General features: G+C 44.8%; 1 protein-coding gene across 8 annotated transcripts in view; it reads left to right on the top strand.

Annotated features, from left to right (window-relative positions):
- The window catches only part of PHACTR1 (phosphatase and actin regulator 1), a 302,874-nt gene that overhangs the window by 262,126 nt on the left and 20,770 nt on the right, over nucleotides 1-19,978 (top strand). The gene's annotated exons all lie outside the window — the stretch shown is intronic.

Below are 19,978 nucleotides of genomic sequence, written 5' to 3'. Positions count from 1 at the left end.
CTGTAGAATAATTCCCATCATCCAGTAGAATTGAGGACCTATATACCTAGGCACTGTGGTTTGCTTAAGCACAAAGCAATCGAATAAGTGGACTTTTCTACTAGACTGTGCAGCTAGAAGACATCAGTGGTGGGTAAAGGTGCCTCATTACTGAGCTGGGACTCTTCTTGAGTGATTGCCCCTATGAGTGGGTATTACAGACACAGGCAAAGCAGTATGTCATATTAATACGTTAAACACTTACGTGTGTATTCATAACCTAGTGCATCTTTATATGGTGTTAGCTAACATCTGTGACACACTTATTAGCCAGGCATTCTTCTAAACATTTTATGTGTGTTCGTTCATTTAATCTTTGAGCTTCCCTATGAAATGGACATTTCTATGCCCATTTCACAGATGAGAACACGAGAGAGAACTTGAGTTACCTGCGTAATGTCAGACAGATGGCTGTGGAGAGCTCCCTCTTGGCCATATATGATGCTGCCTCTGTAATGATAGTCACCAGGTGAACCTTCACTTTGGCCCAGGCACCATGCTCGCTGTTTGGATGCAGTGTGTAGAGGTCTCCCAGGGTTTCCTCCTGACTTTCCCACTTACTGCCCCATAGCCTCGTGTAAGTCACTTATTCTCTTCCCCTGTGTTTTCTGCCTTTATAAGATGGGGAGTTGTAAGAATTAAACAATATAAGTAAAGCACTTAAAACAGTCTCTCTAACTTCCTCTAGGGAGCCTGTCCCATGGTGGAAGAGCCTGACTTTAAACGCTGTTCCTTCTGTTGAAGTGAAATCTCTGTCCATGCATTTCCCACCCATTGGTCATATTCTTTTCTTTCTGCAGCTGCCTCACTCCTCTTAACACACATGCTTTCGGGCACTTGGAGGCAACGGTACTGGCTCCCCAAGTCTCCTTTCCTACACTGCATATAGCCGCATTCTCTCTCTGGGGTTCAGTGGGTTGGGTGGATATAGTTCTAGGCTGCTTCCTGAACCAGCTTGTTCAATTTTACACCTGATACAAATAGGGCTTTCCACTGGGGGACTAGAAATAAGAGAAGAAGCAGATCCTTGACCCCAGCCCCTCTTCCCAAAAGTTCATTTCCCTTATCCTTTGACTAGGACAAAGGAGCATGGGTATCCTTTATTCTAGTTCTTTCCCTCACTTCCATTTTCCCAGCTTTGTGACAGTATAAGCAGAGCCCCAGGATTGTGGGGAAAATTGAAAACTTCTCTGCAGATGTATGTGAGATGCCAACACATCTAGCTGCCCAAGGTGGCATCTTCTGTGGAGAGAGAGACAAAGGTGGGAGATATGGAAAGCAGATGTGTGCAGCCGGCCACTCTGCTTGTCCACCACAGAGCACCATCCACCTGGAGGAAACTGACAAAGTGAAAAAGGCCATTGTCCCAGAACATGCTCCTAAAAAGACACAGCCCAGCTTCTCATGCCTGAATCCATACCAGCATCCCACCACGATTAGTACGTGGCTATGGCAGTGACACAACCCAGAGGTGGGAAGAGACATAGGCCACCATGCACTGCAGGAAGTTCTCTGCATTTGAAGATTTATCCTTGGAAATCATCCCTTTCCCAACCTTTCCTTTTCTGGATTCATAAAATCCACTGAGCGTTCACCATAGTGATGTCTATTCCCAACCCTCGTTCACCCTGGTCAGTAGAAGAAGACACACTGACCAGGGAGAGAACGATGGAGGTAGAGAGGACAGCATTGGGCATATTCCAAGTGTTGAGCTCTGACTCCATTTCTTCTTTGTTCACTCTTTCAACTAGGGAGTTTATTTCCTTCTGGTCTAACCCTTGGCATCTCAGCCAGATTACAGGAACTGGGCATCAGGAAAGGACATCAGGAGTGTTGAGCAAGTCAACAAAGTTGTACAGAGTTCAGCAAATCTGGTGGGGAGGCCTAATCCACGTCTCAAGGTCTTCTTTAGAAAGGAATTTTAAGGACGATTCTCTTTTGAATGAGAACCCAGCTTGGTGCTTCCAGCCACTCATTTATCCTGAAGCCAGGGGAGAATGAAGGAGAAATCTGAGAACCGGAAGGTGACCATGGTAGAGAGAGAACTAATCTGAGGCCCAGAGCCTTGGCTTCTAGCTCTGGTTCTGAGGGTTTCCTAAGCAGATGTTTGCTCACTCTGGGTCTGCATTTCCTAATCTGAGGGGATTAGATCATCTGATCACTTTGTGCAAACTGTGAACTTCATTATCATCAAAAGTAACTAAAAGTATGTAGGAATCTGTTGTAGAGTTTGCATTTCCGAAGTTACAAGGCTGCGGCTTTCTTTGGCTATTATTTGAGGTAGTAAGATGTACTGGAAATCTCAAGCTCTTTGAAAAGCCTACGGCCAAGTCTGCGGTCCTCGTGGAATGAGCAAGATAGAAAACATAATTTTAGTCTGACAGTTTTAATAGCATAAAAGAATAATGTAGCACTCCAAGGATAATCCCAAATTGGGGGAAGGGAGCAGAAACATCAAGTAAAATGATGTCAAGTATTAAGGGAGAGTTTCTACCTAAGAATGCAAAAATATTGTTCTTCCAAAAACGTTTTCTCATTGATGCTATTGGGCAGACTCTCCTAAACCTTGGTCGTCAAGTCATCTGGGTGCTTTGATAGTAAATAACCGTTTCAACCAACCGCCATTTGAGAAGTGAGGGCTGCCCTTGAGACATGAACGTTGTCAGCTGGGTGTGCGTTTCTCTGCTCCTTGTGTATTACAGACTCAGGCCGGTTGCAGAGAACCAAGGGGTCAACACGTCCGTCCGCTGGGGTGTCCGAGGGATGAAATAGTAGAACTTCGACTTAAATTTATTTTATGTCATTCTTTTTAAGTCGATTGTGTCTGTGTTATAATGCACATATATATCAATGCAGTAGTATCAGTACTTGTATATAACTTATAAATAAAGAAATGGCATGTGTGGGGATACGTGCTTAAAAAATAAAATTGTTGGAGTTCTCAAGAAGCTTCGAGCCCACAGGTCTGAGGGTCCCTTCTTAGGGCTGCGTGAGCAGGTCCTTTCCTCTCCAAGGACCTCTCTAGTCAGTGGAAAGGTAGAGACCTCAGGGCCATCCCTCACCCCAGCAAAGCCCCCAAATTCAGGATGCTGCTGCTTTCTCTCTGAGTCTCTTCTCTGGGCCCTTCAACCTGAACCCTAGGAGGTGGTTAGCCTGTGTGATCTTAGCTCTCCAGTCCACTTTCAGCTCCCTTCATTTACCAAGCTTTTTACTCCCCTAAGATTAATATTCATCCCACATGACTCCATGTTATTTATTTGAAATACATCTTACTACCCCCTCCTCCCCCCCCAAAAAAAATCATTATTTAAAAAATTAGACATGGAGACATACTTCTCAGTGTTCATAGTGAGGATGACCTCTTTCTTGATCAGTCAGGGGACAGCTGATATGGCCTAAGCCACTTACTTTCCAGCTTGGGGCATTGATTGAAGAAATGACCCCCCACACACAACTAAAGGATGGCGCTCAAGACCATTGGGAATGGAGTTTTGAGGGACTAAATAGAAGTCTGATGCCTAAAGGAGTTGTCCTTTTGCTTCTGAAACATCCTTTAGAAAGTGAATCATCCTGTAAGTCACTAAGACTACTTATTTTTTTAAAAAGGAGCTAAGACCCTGAAACGTGATCTGTTCTTGGTTACTCAACAGCCAGTGCGCCTAAGCCTTCTCTTGGGAACAGCCAGCCTTTCAGACCCAGCTGTCCAGTCCCCTCCAACTGAGGCCCCTCCCTCAGTCCCCTCCAATACCTTCTGTAAGGTTTGGATCAGATAGGGGGAGAGAAAGCCTGGGAAGGACAATAGAATGGGAGGTGCCTTGCAGTATACGTAAGAGTATATTAATCTAAATTAAGCTCAGGAATAAATAAGGATTCGGGCAATTTGCCTCCGTGACATACTTGTTCCCCTAAAATATCTCTTCACCCTTAAGATATCCATGTCCCACTCGGGTGAACTGTCATCATCTTTTTTTTTCCTTTTTTTAAACTTTATTTCTATTATTTTATTTTTTATACAGCAGGTTGTCATCATCTTTTTTGCAGTCATGGTTGACCACGATGTTTTCAGCCTCCCTCTGAGCTGGAGCAGGCATAGCCCTGCCTTAAAATGGGAAGCATCCCTACGGGGAAACTCTTTGGAAACCGTGCTGGGTTTTGGAAAGGATGTTTCTCCTGTGATGTCCTTTTCCTAGGCCAGACATAGCTGGTGGTTCAGGCCACTCACCTATGATTCTTGCCAACAATCAAAGGAGATGCTGACTTAATTTCAGCTGCTGGGAGTATTCGTTTTCTAGGGCTACCATAACAAAGTACCACAAACTGAGTGGCTTCCACAACAAAACTGTATGGTCTCACAGTTCTGGAGCCTGGAAGTCTGAAATCAAGGTGTCGGCAGGGTTGGTTCCTTCTAAGGGCAGTGAGGGAGAATCTGTTCCAGGCCCCTCCCCTGGCTTCTGGTGGTTCACTGACAGTCTTTGGCCTTCCTGGTCTCTGCTTTCATCTTCTCCCAGCGTGTGTATCTCTGTGTCCAAATTTCCCCTTTTTATAAGGAAAGCAGTCATCTTAGATTAAGGTCCAACCCTCATCCCCTTGTTTTAACTTGATGACCTCTGTAAAGACCCTATCTCCAAATAAGGTCACACTCTGAGATGCTGGGGGTTAGGACTTCGACATTTGTATTTTGGGGGGTTACAATTCAGCCCATACCATTTGGGGAAGCATAAAGTGGGTCTACCTAGAAAAGGAGCCACAAACTCCAATGCACACCTGGGGCCAGGCAGGTATTGAACATAAGGGAAGCGGGCAGTTCTAAGATTGTTAACAGGGAGTGCTGGGAACTGGGGTGAGATGGAAAGTCCATCCTTTATCAAAAGGGGTCACCACTCTTCAGCTTCAGTCCCCTGTTGTTTTGGAGAAATGAAAGACCAGTTTGTCAGATCTTATTTTTTTAAAAATCTGGATTTTTTTTAAATGAAAATTCTGAATTTTTTAAACATTGGACAGACCAAGCAGAATATAATTATGGGTTAAGTTTAGCCCCGGGATGATGTCTTAGCCTGTGCCCCCTGGATATAATCTCTGACCTGGAAACCATAGGTTTTCCTATCTACCGTATAGTCCTAAATTCTATGGGCGTGCACTGTGCACTTTGATGACATGAGATAGAACTCTTCCGTGTGTGATAAATGTCAATGTGAGCATGTGCATGTGTCTCTCTGTAGCAGTTGGGAATTCACGTCTTCTAGGGTCCAAGTTAATTTGAATGTGGTTATGTGGGTTAATCACTAAAGCAATATACTCTATTCCTAGAAAGAACTTTGACCCAGCTTTCAGGAGTTTAGTCAGTTGGTTTTCAGAGTGTTTGTGACGATGGAAAAACACATTAAGTTGAATGAAGAAATTGGTTGAAATAGCTGTCACTGCTTTCTTTTCCTTAATGCGTGTTGAGTCTGGGAATCAGAAGGGTTTAAGGTTAAAGCACTGGTAATTGTTGATAGTTTGAATCTATACATACAGCATGAGCTCCACACCAAGCATCATAGGGCAGATGAGATGTAGGACCTGCCTTTGAAAATTACCAATATCTCCCTCTTCTTTCCTCCTTGGTATTTATGATGGCCGCCTCTTAAATAGCTGTTGTCTTTGCGGAGGCAGGGGGGTGGGGAATGAGATAGGGGAGGTGGAAAAGTGATGACCTGATCATCCCCTAATAACACATTAGGTGTTAATGTGTTATTATGTGTTATTCTCTCTTATTCAGAATTTAATATGCTAGAAAGAAAGAGTATTCTAAATCTGTATTTTATGCTCCTAAGTAGTTCACACTATAGGCAGCATATAAAATAATATGGGGCTTCCCTGGTGGCGCAGTGGTTGAGAGTCCGCCTGCCGATGCAGGGGACGTGGGTTCGTGCCCCGGTCCGGGAAGATCCCACATGCCGCGGAGCAGCTGGGCCCGTGAGCCATGGCTGCTGAGCCTGCGCGTCCGGAGCCTGTGCTCTGCAACAGGAGAGACTACAACAGTGAGAGGCCCGCGTACTGCAAAAATAAAAATAATAATAATATGTGTAGAGGATTATGTGCTGTTTTAAATCATAATACAGTGTTCAAGGGAGAAACTTGAAATCCATTTTTCATGCTTATAGCACAGGCAATAAAATGCAGTAGTCCTGACTTCTGACTGTAGCTTGCATACTGTTGGTGGTTTGGGAAAATCAGTGTTATGAGTCTCGATACACCGAAGCCTAGTTCCAAGGTGGCAAATGGTATCTCCCCCCAAATCTAAGGGCTGATGGCTAAGTGTGAGCTGGTACCTTCCCAGGCTAGGTAATTTCTTCTGCTGCAAAAGCACTTTCTAAAAAACGGAATAACAATCAAAGGCTCTATGAATTCAGTTCAACTTTGGCTGACTGAGGGTGCCCTGGACGTGTGTCCCTGTGAATCACTTGAGAGAAAGAAGGGAGGAAAATAGACCCGAGTGAAGTTTAGGAGGCGCTTCCTTGTCCGCCTGGCTTTTGCAGCCTTGCAGCAGCATCTGCACCCTCCTCACCTTTGACTGTGATGAAGGATGGAGTGGAGAGGGGACCAGAGAGGAGAGCGGAGCGGCAAGAGGGCACTTGTGGGCTTCCCTGGTGGCGCAGTGGTTGAGAGTCCGCCTGCCGATGCGGGGGACGTGGGTGCGTTCCCCGGTCCGGGAAGATCCCACATGTCGCTGAGCGGCTGGGCCCGTGAGCCATGGCCGCTGAGGCTGTGCGTCCGGAGCCTGTGCTCCGCAACGTGAGAGGCCACAGCAGTGAGAGGCCCGCGTACCGCAAAAAAAAAAAAAAAAAGAGGGCGCTTGTGTCTGCTCATCTTCATATCCGCAAAGCCTGGGAGGGAATGGCTCAGGTCAGCGGGCTTTTTCTGTGGATTCTGAACCCTCCCATAAAGAAAACTGGAATTAAGTACCAGTCACCAAGCTGAACTGAGTGATCAGAACAAGCTAAATCGGGTGAAATAGGAGGAGAATGGAGTTATTGAATCTTGCAGCATTTGCATAACAGACATGTGGAATCTTTGAGCAGCTCAGTGGCTTTCAGATCGTTTGACATCTCCCATTAACTCACTGGGCAAAATAGAAAATCCTCTCTTAAAAGCCCTCCAGAAAGGCTGACATCTTCTAAAAGGTGCTGAGTTGAGTGGAGGCTACAGTGTGACCTGACTGATAGAAAGTTAAGGGCAGCTACACATCTGTTTCTGTTTGTTTGTCTGTTATTACTGATTGCCATTCTTTTTTTTTTTTTGAATTTTCTTTATTTATTTTTTATACAGCAGGTTCTTATTAGTTATCTGTTTTCTACATATTAGTGTATACATGTCAATCCCAGTCTCCCAATTCATCCCACCACCGCCCACCCACCCCCTCACCCCCCGCTTTCCCCCCTTGGTGTCCATACGTTTGTTCTCCACATCCGTGTCTCTATTTCTGCCCTGCAAACCGGTTCATCTGTACCATTTTTCTAGGTTCTACATATATGCATTAATATACGATATTTGTTTTTCTCTTTCTGACTTACTTCACTCTGTATGACAGTCTCTAGGTCCATCCACTTCTCTACAAATGACCCAATTTCATTCCTTTTTATGGCTGAGTAATATTCCATTGTATATATGTACCACATCTTCTTTATCCATTCATCTGTCGATGGGCATTTAGCTTGCTTCCATGACCTGGCTATTGTAAATAGTGCTGCAGTGAACTCTGGGGTGCATGTGTCTTTTTGAATTATGGTTTTCTTTGGGTATATGCCCAGTAATGGGATTGCTGGGTCGTATGGTAGTTCTGTTTGTAGTTTTTTAAGGAACCTCCATACTGTTCTCCATAGTGACTGTATCAATTTGCATTCCCACCAACAGTGCAAGAGGGTTCCCTTTTCTCCACACCCTCTCCAGCATTTTGTTGTTTGTAGATTTTCTGATGATGCCTATTCTAACTGGTGTGAGGTGATACCTCATTGTAGTTTGATTTGCATTTCTCTAATAATTAGTGATGTTGAGCATCCTTTCATGTGTTTGTTGGCAATCTGTATGTCTTCTTTGGAGAAATGTCTATTTAGGTCTTCTGCCCATTTTTGGATTGGGTTGTTTGTTGTTTTAATGTTGAGCTGCATGAGCTGTTTATATATTTTGGAGATTAATCCTTTGTCCATTGATTCGTTTGCAAAGACTTTCTCCCGTTCGGAGGTAGAATGAGATGCTGATTAATTTGTTTGTGGTCATCATTTCACAATATAGACATTTATGAAAACACCACATCGTACACCTTAAATATATACAATTTTCATTTGGCAAAAACAACAATAAATAAAAGGCTTTTCACATTGGCTGAAGGAAGAAGGTAGCCAGTTGGCGGTTGCTGTGCAGAGTCATGGTTCATCTGAAGGGAGCAGATCATGTGGAAAGTTTGTGAGGGCCTGTGCTGGGGCCGACATCACTATACGCCCATGAGCTGTGTCAGTGAGTGGACTGCTCCTGAGGGCCAGGAGATCAAAATAATCTCCATTAGAGAAAAATGAGGCCCAAAATAAACACTGCTCCTGTTTAAAGAAAAAACTAGCTTAAGTACAACTGGGAGATCTCAGAAAGGAACAGTGCACCTTGAGCTGAATAAGTTTGTTTTCTGTGGGTTTAAGGTTAACTTTTCAGGGAAAGAAGTTACCAAGGGAGACCATGGAACCTCGACAAATTGATTCTGTTGGAATTCTATTAGAATTGATGGTGCACAACACTGTATGAGGTATCATTTGAAAGGTAGCTGGAGGGAACTCCCTGGCGGTCCAGTGGTTAGGGCTCAGTGCTTCCATTGCAGGGGACATGGGTTCGATCCCTGGTTGGGGAACTCAGATCCCACAAGCCCTGCAATGTGGCCAGAAAAAAAAAAAAAAGATAGCTGGATAATCCTCCTTCAAAGAGATTAGTCAAGGTTACCCATCGTTCTCTGTTTTAGCCTGGGAAAGAGATACTGATGGCAGGTTCTGTGGGGAAAGTGGGAGTCCTTCTGGGCCACATCCTTTTATTGGTGGGAATGTATTTTAGACTATTTCTCTTTCCATTTTTTTTCCTTTCAATGTTCCTGGGAGAATGCAGACGGGACAGGGCTCTGGATAACTTAATCACTGAATAATCTAAACATTTATGTGTTAATAGGAACAACTTCAACTTGAGTTGTCAGACCATTTTTCTTGTAACATATTTTTTTTCTTTCCTACAATCTTTTGATCCCTCTATAAACTAAAACAGTCATAAGGATGTGTCATTGCTATCAAACTTTTATTCATGAAAGGAGCTCTCAAAGCCATTTGTGAATCTGCTGGGAGGCAATGAATAAACAGTGAGTTAAAGCATCTTACGAAGCACCAGACTTTGGTTGAAAGATGCTTCTGTCACCTGGAATAGTACTTCAGAATCTGGTCTAGTGCTTTCAGATTAGCTTATTTGGAGGTTTTTTTTCCCACAGTGAGCTTTGTACCTATATCACAAGGAGTCTATTTGTGAGTTTCTTTACCTCCTTCACAATTGCATCTCCTGAATGACTGCCTCTAGCACCCTTAATTTTACAGTTAAAGAAACTGAGGCCAAAAGAAATTAAGCTGCTAGCCAAGTTCGTACAGTTATCTGGCTACACTGGGATCTGAAACCAAGACCTCTGACCCCAGCCAGTGCTAAAAATTAATATCCCCCAGAAAGGGGAGAGATGTATTCCCTTCTCACTGGAAGAAACAGGCCAGTTATTTGTTAGAAAGTATGACAAGTCATAGATCTCAGTTGATTTTCTCAATTCATGTCTGAAAGAGAGAGAAATGACTCAAAGGTTTTGAATTAAATCTTTAAGAAACATTTTCAGAAGTTAAAAAGCCCATGAATAAGGAATCTGTGAATCCTCTCATAGGTAGTTTCTTTCCTGGGCACTGTTTCCTCCTCAATCCCACATAGCTAAAAGAACATTTAAATGAAGTGCCCAAGTGAGAGACATTTCCCCATCTTAATAGTTAATCACAGCTGAGAAAATCTCGTTAATAATTTTTGAAGACTGATCAGGTACTTTTGAAGATTCTGTATCTGATGCCTTAGTTTGGAGTTGGCCTGTTCTAGTGATTCTGTCATTCAGATGATAAGTGAAGCTCTAATCCGTTATACTTAGGAAGATTTCTTTGTTCTTTGTTTCAACGGTGAAGTTGGCATTTCTCGTCTCCAGGATAATTTCCATGGTATGTAGAGTACTTTCTCCCTCATCCACCAACTTTGGCTGCAGGTTTGATTGAAGGTGATTTTTCGACAGCTCTCCTTAGACCTTGCACACAGTCCTGAATATTTAAATAGCAGAACTGGATTACAGCTGAGACATTTGCACAACACTTGTTTTTCATAGGTCCCCTCACATCTTTGTTGACTGGCAAAAAAAAAAACCCTAACTCTCATGCAAAATGCTAATAAGAGTAATTCATTTTATTTATCTTCATTATATTCATTTCACTCTTCTTGGTTTAGAATGCAAAGATTTTTAGAATAGCCTTGAAAATTGCATATATGCTAACTAAACAGTGATTTTTTTGACAGAATATAAACAAGGGAAGTCATCCAAAGATACAAACCCTGGAAAATCGCTTTTCCCTCTGATTCCGAAGGCAGTTCCTTTGAAATATAAGTGAATACGCTTCTATTTTAGGAAGTGTGATCATGAAAATTTTATGTTCTGTGCCCAATGAACCACTAAAACAATAGTTCTTCAAAACGGGCAGCCTTATTAGTGCCTTGGAAAAAAAACAGCAGGCAGACAGATAAATACTGGGTACTGACAGGTGATCAGTGTGTTGAGAAGAGCTTTACCTACGGTCAGTCCAAGCCTCCTTTGGACTCTTATGATTTTCCTCGTGTTGCTCGTCTGCGTATTGTAACTTATCAAGCTCCCCCTTGAAAGATGCTGAGAGAGGTCATTACCTCTTCCTGTGAGTTAAAATGAGAGCTGCCCTCCCCAAATTTGATTGAACCAATGAGTCTGCCACCTGCACATTCCACCCCAAGCTGCCCAGGCAGTGTCCCATCCACGGGAAGCCTTCAGCTCACCCTCCCTGAGTGACCTGGTACTTCCTTTAGATTCGCGGAAGCTGAATGAGGCTGAGCGGGTACCTTCTGCCTGGAGCCTGCTGTGTCCGCGCAGCACATCCTCGGAGCATTTCTCCATCTCATTTCTCTCGCGCGTTACCCTCTCTCCTCACAGTCTTTAACCACATGTAGCCATTTGGGGCCACAGCCTATGAAATCTGATTCTCACCCCACAGTCAACAGCAGCACCTGGGTAATACTCAGGCGTTTCCCACGAAGGAGCTGTAAATTCATACAACTTTGTCCAGGCAGAAATAAAATAAGCTTATTCATTAAAAAAAAAAAGCATATATATAATGTCAGGTTTAGCCTACCTAAGAAAGTAGCTTAAATTTGTCCTGCATTTACATTGTGTGTTACATGGTATGTTTCCTAATTGATTAATAATAGAATGCTGATGTATGTATGCACACGCACACACACACACACACACACACACACACACACACACACACACACACGAGAGAAAAGGATATGGCCTACTGTCCACCACGCTGGGAGCTAAGGATCCTATGTTAGACATGTGCTATGAATTCATGGTCTCTTTTTGGGAACATCCTTGAGGGGATACAGTCTCTTCTTACAAGCTACCTGTCTCCCAATCCATTGTACAGGTAAGGCCAAGAAATTAGTAAACGCGTTTATATTTGTTTCCTGTATAGCCAAGGTAAAGTCGGTTGAAGCAGCCGTATCACGCTCCATTTTTACATTCTTTTTCTTCTTTGCCTTTCCCATATTATAGATCCTTTCCCAGACAAATAGACCCATTCCATTATTAGAACTCCATTTTTCCTGATTCTTTTAGAATTAACAAACAGATTTTCAAAAAATGCAAAAGTGCAAATCCAAACTGGTTAGACATTCCTAAAATCCACCATGCTGCTGGGGGAAAAAGATGTATGTGTGTGTGTGTATATATACACACATACATACATATATATGTGTATATATATACGTATATATGATGTCTGTTACATACATATATATGTGTATATATATACGTATATATGATGTCTGTTACATACATATATATGTGTGTATATATATGTATTATGATGTCTGTTACATCATATATATGTATTTTATGGAACATTATCATGGTTAAGCACTTCTACTTTAATGAGGATACCTATATTCTTTACCACTCTTTTGTTCTACAGGACTAATGGTTTTAAAATGAAGCTTTATGTTAAAACTGTGGCGTCACAGATGAGGAAACAGTATGGAAATGAGACTTCTAACAAAGGAGAATTATAGAAAACCTTGCAAAGTCAGATGATCAACATCCCCTCTACTGGAGCCTCTGCGACTCTTTGGGGGTTTTTTGTGTTTTCATCTCCAGGTTTCTAAACAGCGTGAAATCTCATCTGAGCTGGAGTTGTGATTTGTTCCAGAAATAGGAGCTCAGAAGAGGCCCTGAGAGGCAGCTGTAGGCAAATAGCTGTAGTCCTGTTGAATGAAGAGGAGAGAAGGGGCTGGGGATGCTTGACGGCTGTCTCCCAGCCTCTGTCTCACATAAGACCCTTCAGCCTCTCCTTGGGAGGTGCTGATGGCCCCAAGATGACAGATTGGCCTTTGGGGGGAACAGGAAAAGAGCGTGAGCTGCACAGACCCTGTAGGTCCTGGAGTCGCCCAGGTGTCATAGTCAGAGCAGGCACAAGAGGAGGCATCAGGGGACCTACTTCCAACTCTGCATCCCTTGCCTTGCTTTGGAAAGTAGTCAAGCGTTTTATACATTGTTTATTGACGCCCAACAAAGCAAGGCATTGGGGAAATCTGGAACCACAGTATTTTGTGGATGAATGAGTGGATGAATAAGTATATATTCTTATGACATTTCTGTATTGTCTAGACTGCACAAGTCATCCTAACCATGATACTGTCCAGGACAGTCACTCAACAGTGAACCCCGGAGTTTCCTCTTTTCATTTGAATCCCTTTTTGTCCTTGTTCCAGAGATCTGTTCATCAGAAGCAATATTCTTTAAAGAAGTAAGGACAAGAAGTACAGGGGTACCTGGGGGAAGGCTCAAGTTAAGAAAGGAATATCCAGGTGCCGGTGCCCTTGTTCTCACACTTGAATATGCATGCAGATCTCCTGAAGATCCGTATGTCGTCATGTCCTGTGTTCAAACAACACAGCCTGCTGGGTTCCACCCAAACGTTCCTAATTCAGTAGGTCTGGCGCCCAGGAATTTGCCACAGTTAAGGAGTTCCCAGCTACTGCTGAAAAATGACCTAGGAAGCTTTAAAAAGTATATTAACAGTGCTTTACCCTCAGATATTCTGACTTAATTGGTCCAGAGCGTGGCCCAGCCATCGGTCTTTTTTAAGGTAATATGGGTTATTCCAATGTGCTACAAGATTGAGAACCACTGACTCAGAAACGGCAGAGATCAGGAGAACAGACAAAACGCTATAGGAAGAGGACCAAGGATGAGCTTGAAGTTGACAACTTGAGGATATTTTTTGTTCCCACTTGACTAGTGAGGTGTGTGGTGCTTAGGGGCTGTACTGATGCACTTGTTTTGCCTCACTCTTAATCTTTTTTTTTTTTTTTTTTTTTTTTTTTTTTGCGATACACGGGCCTCTCACTGTTGTGGCCTCTCCCGTTGCGGAGCACAGGCTCCGGACGCGCAGGCTCAGCAGCCATGGCTCACGGGCCCAGCCGCTCCGCGGCATGTGGGATCTTCCCGGACCGGGGCACGAACCCGTGTCCCCTGCATCGGCAGGCGGACTCGCAACCACTGCGCCACCAGGGAAGCCCTCACTCTTAGTCTTTTGCCTTGACCTCTCACCAGATCATACTAAACTTGTTGAAGATTCTGATGGAAGTTTATTTTAAAAATGCTTTGTGTTCCTAGGGAGAATGTTAACTTTTACAGTAGAGCTATCTATTGAAGGATTAAAAACAAAACAAAACAAAAATAAAGGCCAAATTTCAGTTTTTAATGTTTTGGGAAGAGGCTAAGGACAAAAGATAAAACACGGTATATATCTGATGGCAGAACTTTATCATATCATCCACACCCAGTCATTCTTGTTAATATTGTTAGTTGTTATGCTTAGCTCTGATTGAAGGCCTAGACCAATGTCTGGTATGTAATGGACAGATGGACAGATGGATGAATGGACAGGCTCACTCATGAACAGGCAGATGCATGGGTGCATGGACAAATGGACGGGTGGATGGACAGACAGATAAGATAAAGGTGACCAAGTCTCCTCAGTCGCTTTAAAGTAGAATAGAGGACATTTATTTTTATTCCCACATTCCTTATCTTTTGACATCACATTGATTTAGCATTTCTTTTGGTTGATTCTTCATGTAAACGTGGCCTTATTGAGATGAGTATAGTCAGGTTAACTTCTTTAACTATCTAATTTCTATGGTAACAACTCATATACTCTTTAAAAGTGAAATCTTCCTGATTGCTCATTTGGGGGCTTATATCTAATAATCTTAAGAACACTAAAAGTATTCAGGCTGTAGGCTCTCAGTTTTTGTGCTGTTTGTTTTTTTTTTTTTTTTTTTTTTTTTTTTTGCGGTATGCGGGCCTCACTGTTGTGGCCTCTCCCGTTGCGGAGCACAGGCTCCGGACGCGCAGGCTCAGCGGCCATGGCTCACGGGCCCAGCCTCTCCGCGGCATGTGGGATCTTCCCGGACCAGGGCACGAACCCGCGTCCCCTGCATCGGCAGGCGGACTCTCAACCACTGCGCCACCAGGGAAGCCCTGCTGTTTGTTTTTTTTAGTTTGATGCTATGCAACACACACAGTCCCATTGTTTTCCCCAAACTGATTTCATCTCAACACGACCAGCATTATTCCAATGTTTTTTCTGATTTGATTCCTTACAATATTTTATCTTTGCCACTGGGGCCACAGCCTCCAGTGAATAAAGAGTAAAGTGAATTAAGAGTAACGTGTTTAGCTAGTTGAGGTGAGAGACTTTTTTTCAAGTTACCAGAAATAATATTTCATGCTTTATACTTAATCTTAAAGGGGACTCTCACATCTTCTTCTCATTCAGTTCTCTCAGATTGTTGTTATGGCTGTTTGTCATTTGGCGAAACTCGGGTGCAGGGAGAGGTAAAGCACTGTGATGTACCCAGGGGGCCTTCTGGCTAATGGTGGACATAGGCCAGGAGGGCAGGGCTCCAAATCCCAGTGCATTTTCCCCAGCCTGTGCTCTTTCTTATGCTATAGCCGGGCTATTTGTTAACAGCTTGAGGGGAATGAGGAGGAGGGGGAAAAAGGGGAAAATTATTGACTCAGATTCCTGGAAATCGGGCTTCCCTGGTGGCGCAGTGGTTGAGAGTCCGCCTGCCGATGCAGGGGACGCGGGTTCGTGCCCCGGTCCGGGAAGATCCCACATGCCACGGAGCGGCTGGGCCCGTGAGCCATGGCCGCTGAGCCTGTGCGTCCGGAGCCTGTACTCTGCAATGGGAGAGGCCACAGCAGTGAGAGGCCCATGTACCGCAAAAAAAAAAAAAAAGTCACGCTGCCTCATTTACAGAGAAGAAGGGTAGAGGGCAGAGTACTGAGTGAGGTGTAAAAGCAAAGTGCTGCCCAACTTCCCCGAGGAGCCCCTCCGGGAGCAAGGGGTTCTGGTCATCCCCACGGGCACAACAAGGCTGCAGTATTATGACTTGTCCCTTCCACGCGCCAGGCGCTCTACTAAGTCTAGAAGCACAGAGGTAAATAAGACGTAACTTGTGCCTTTGAAGCATTCGTGGTCTAATTGAGGAGGTCTTTGTGTAAGTGGATGTTATCAGTGTGGTGGATGAGGTGTGCTCAAGATGGAAGGACGCAGCAGAGGGAGTGACCAGTTGTGCCTGGTGGAATCAGAAAAGGCATCCTCCCCCATCATGACAACCAAAAATGTCCCCAGACATTTCCAAATGCACCCTGGGGGGCACAGTTGTCCCTGGTTGAAAACCAGCACGATAGAGTGGTGTGGACAGAAGCCAGATTGTGATGGGCGGTTGAGACCTCAAGAACATTCAGCTCCAGGCACGGGACCCTTCTGAGTGGGGGGTTTCTCTGCAACTGCCCAGGTCGTACACTTATGAAGCAGCCCTGGTGGTGGATGGAGCAGACATGGCCGCACCTCACAAAGCTTCAGCTCTGGGCTCCAGTGGACGAGATGAGCAGTAGGAAGAATAAGAAGCACCAGGATACAAGAGACACAGGACTATTGTCGTAGACTGTGAAAGCACCTTAACCAAATGCTGAACAGAGGAAGTGATATTTGAGGTTTAAGCTGCAATCTTGGGGATTATTGTCAGTTCGCCAGATAAAGAGGAAGAGAAAGGATATTTAGATGTAAGGAAGGGCATGCAAATCTGGAAGGAACCAAGAGGAGGTGGGTACGACTAAAGAATAGGGCGGGGTGATGCTTGGCAGGCGGCCAGATCACAAAGAACCTTAGAGGACATTTGGGTATTTTGACTCCTCCCTGCAGGCATCGGGAAGGTGTGCATAGCTTTCAAGCCGGGAGTGGAGGGATCAGATGTGCCCCTTAGAAAGACCATTCTGTCTGGGGTGGAAGAGGATAGGGTGGCAGCATGGGGGAGATGCTGGAGGCCTGTTTTCTGGAGGAGGTGGTGATGGGATGGAAGGAAAGATGGTTGGGACTTGGTGGTTGAGTGACCCCCGGGGGTGAAGTACAGAGGGGATAATTCCCAGTTTCCTGGGCAGCTCCCTGGGAGTCAGAATATTATTGGTAGACAAAATAATGTGTCCAGTTGGCAAAACTACCTTCACAGGAGGGGAAGAAGGTAAATTAATTCCTTTGGGACCCTTTAAGTTTGATGGCCTATAGGAGTCTAAGAAGGCAGTTTGGAAAGGTGTCTGGAACTCAAAAGCACGATTAGGGCTATGGAATCCGGAGTCCCTGGCACGCAGATGCTAACTGAAGTCGTGAGTGTTGATGACATCATCCAGGGAACATGTGTGGCATCGGAACTCGTAGGATCTGGGTTAGATAATTACTAAATGAGCACCTGCGATGGTCTCGGTGGTCTCCTAGGAACTGGCGATGTCGTGATGACCAGGACCAGACAGAAATGCCCCAGGCTTCATGGCACTGACAGGTCCTAGGGAAAGATGCCAAAGGAGGTGCAGGGGATGGAATTCAGTGCTTCCCCCCTTTACCTGGCCCCAGCGTGCTTGTCTAAGATGGGGGGGAACCCCCATCTTCTCCTGCCTTAGGAAAGAGGACCTGGCTTTCTGTCAATCTCCACGAGCACCTTTGCCTTTTCTCTTTCCAACTGTCTGAAAAGGCAGTTACCTCCCTCTGAGATGCAGCAAACAAACCGAAGTCAATTCTGCTTTTCTTTTTTCCTGAAACGCAGATACAGCTTCAGAGATCCAGACTTTGAAATCAGGGCCCTCCAAACCATAAGCAGTTGTAAATACTAGTGAAAGCGGTGACCTTGCTGTTCCGAAGCCTGGAGAAGGCTCATTAGATCCGTGCCGCAGAACGAATCCTTGTCGGCGTCAAGTCAAACCAGCAAAACCTCCAGGGGTCGTGTCACTTCTCTGGGGAGATGCTGTAATGCTCGAAGACAGCTCTCCGCTGCTCTGCATATATTTAAAGCATCTTCCTGCTGCATTTGCTAGCAGTCTCCTCCTTCCAAGGCCAACACACCTGAGTGCCATTTGTTTGGGGTTGGTTGGTTGGTTTCACAGAAAAATGTTAGCTTGTTTGCTTTTCTCTTATGGTCAGTGGTGTCGATGGAGTTGTTCAGACTGATAAAGAATAAGATCCATTCTTACATTTTGAAAGAAAATAAAAGGCTCGTGTGTGGCAGTGGATGGCAAGTGGCACTTAAATGGGAGCCAGTGATTTTCAAGTTCACGGTGAGTGGAAATCACTTAGCCGTGATCCACGGTAAAGGAGAAATCATTTGAGGCGTGCAAACAGTTTTGCTGCTCAGAGATGTTGTGTAAACCAGGGTCACATATATAATAGCAGAGCTAGTTAAACACATCACTTGAAAGGACATTAAACCTTTACTTTCGGGTAATTCACTCTATATAAATGTTTAGCTCCCAAAAAAGGAGTTTCCTGTGTCATCTAGCATGTGAACGGTCATGTCTAAATATCTAATCAGGAAAAATTTTAATTTAATGTTAGTCTAAATCAGATACAATTACTTAAATTTACTGTCAAGGTGAGGATAGCGTAAGAGATTCAGTGCATTCAGAAGGCATCTCTGCTTTTCTTCTCGGAATTATTAGCTCCTCGGGATTATTCATAAAACTGCCCATTTCATTAATATGGTCATCGTGCCCTTTTGCTCAGCTTTCTGTTAACCAAAGCTTGCACACAAGGTAGATCTTAAAAGGAACCAAGCAGGGCTTTCCTGGTGGCGCAGTGGTTGAGAGTCCGCCTGCTGATGCAGGGGACACGGGTTTGTGCCCCGGTCCGGGAAGATCCCACATGCCACGGAGCAGCTGGGCCCGTGGGCCATGGCCGCTGAGCCTGCGCGTCCGGAGCCTGTGCTCCGCGACGGGAGAGGCCACAACAGTGAGAGGCCCGCGTAATGCAAAAACAAAAAAACAAACAAAAGGAACCAAGCAGATGGCTGCTTCACCTGGTGAAGATGGCAGGCTGCCCCGGGCGTGCCCCTAAAATTCTGGTGACTGAAGCTAGAGCTTTACCCGTTTGCTTCGTGAACTTGGCTCTGTTCAAAGACAAATCCCTCAAGGAAAGGTAATATTTTAAACTAGTGTAAGTCATCTTTATTACAGTCCAACTTGAAAGAATAAGTAAAAGCCATCAGTCGGGAGCACCCTTTTTTCTTCCGATACCAAACATACAAACCTCCATACGGCGCACTTTCTCCTGCAGCCTCCTGTCACAGTGAAGGGCTGTCCCTCCTCCAGTTGAAAGATAAGGTCTTCTCTGCCCCTAAAACCCCAACCCCTCCTGCCTTCTCAGGACTCCTGCACTGTCCGTGGAGCCTCCGCCCTCCTTATATATTTAGCTTCTCACCGGCACCACCACCACTTAATCTGGGTTCTTTCTGTTAGACATGTCAGTCTCCTCCCATTAAAAAACTGTAAACCTCACCTGAGCCTCCTTCACCTCCAACTCTCTGGTCCCTTCAAAACCAGGTTTCACGGAGGAGGCCTTCCTACTTGTTGTGTCCATTTTCTCACCTCTGTTCTCAACCCACTGCAGCCTGGCTTCTGTCCCCACCACCCGCTGAAAGAGTTCTAGGTGAGCTCGCTAAGAGCCTCCCCGGTGCCAAACCCAGTGGGCAGTCTTCCCAGGCCTCATCTGCCCACTTCATTGGCCGCGCGCGTCTTCCTCTGCCTCCAGGATGCCATGTTCTAATTTTCATCCTGTCTCCGTGCCCTGCCCCTCCTCTAACTCCCTGGCAGGTGTGTCTTCCTTAGTCTGAGAATTAAATATTGGAATTTTATAAGGCTCCATCCTAAGCCCTCTCCTCTTCTTCTTCTATGCTCTCTCCGTACCCCTGACTTCAAATATTATCTAATTGCAAACTAGCCCCAGATTTCTGTCACTGGCCTAGCCATCTCCTCTCCACCGAGCTCTGTATATCCAGCTGCCTACTGGATGCGTCCACTTTGACATCGCACAATCGCTCTGACTCAACAGATCTAAACTCAGACTCATGGTTCCCTTCCACCCTTCCCTTGTCCTCCCCCAAAATGCCCCAGTTCCCTTCCAGTGTTTTCCGCCTTCTGGGTGAGTAGCATATAACCATCTGTCCAGCTGTGTAAGTTATGGAACCTAAGAGATATCCAATATACCTCCTCCTTCCC

This window comes from Lagenorhynchus albirostris, chromosome 10 (assembly GCF_949774975.1).
Source record: "Lagenorhynchus albirostris chromosome 10, mLagAlb1.1, whole genome shotgun sequence".
NCBI lineage: Eukaryota > Metazoa > Chordata > Mammalia > Artiodactyla > Delphinidae > Lagenorhynchus > Lagenorhynchus albirostris.
This window is presented reverse-complemented; position numbering and strand designations above follow the sequence as displayed.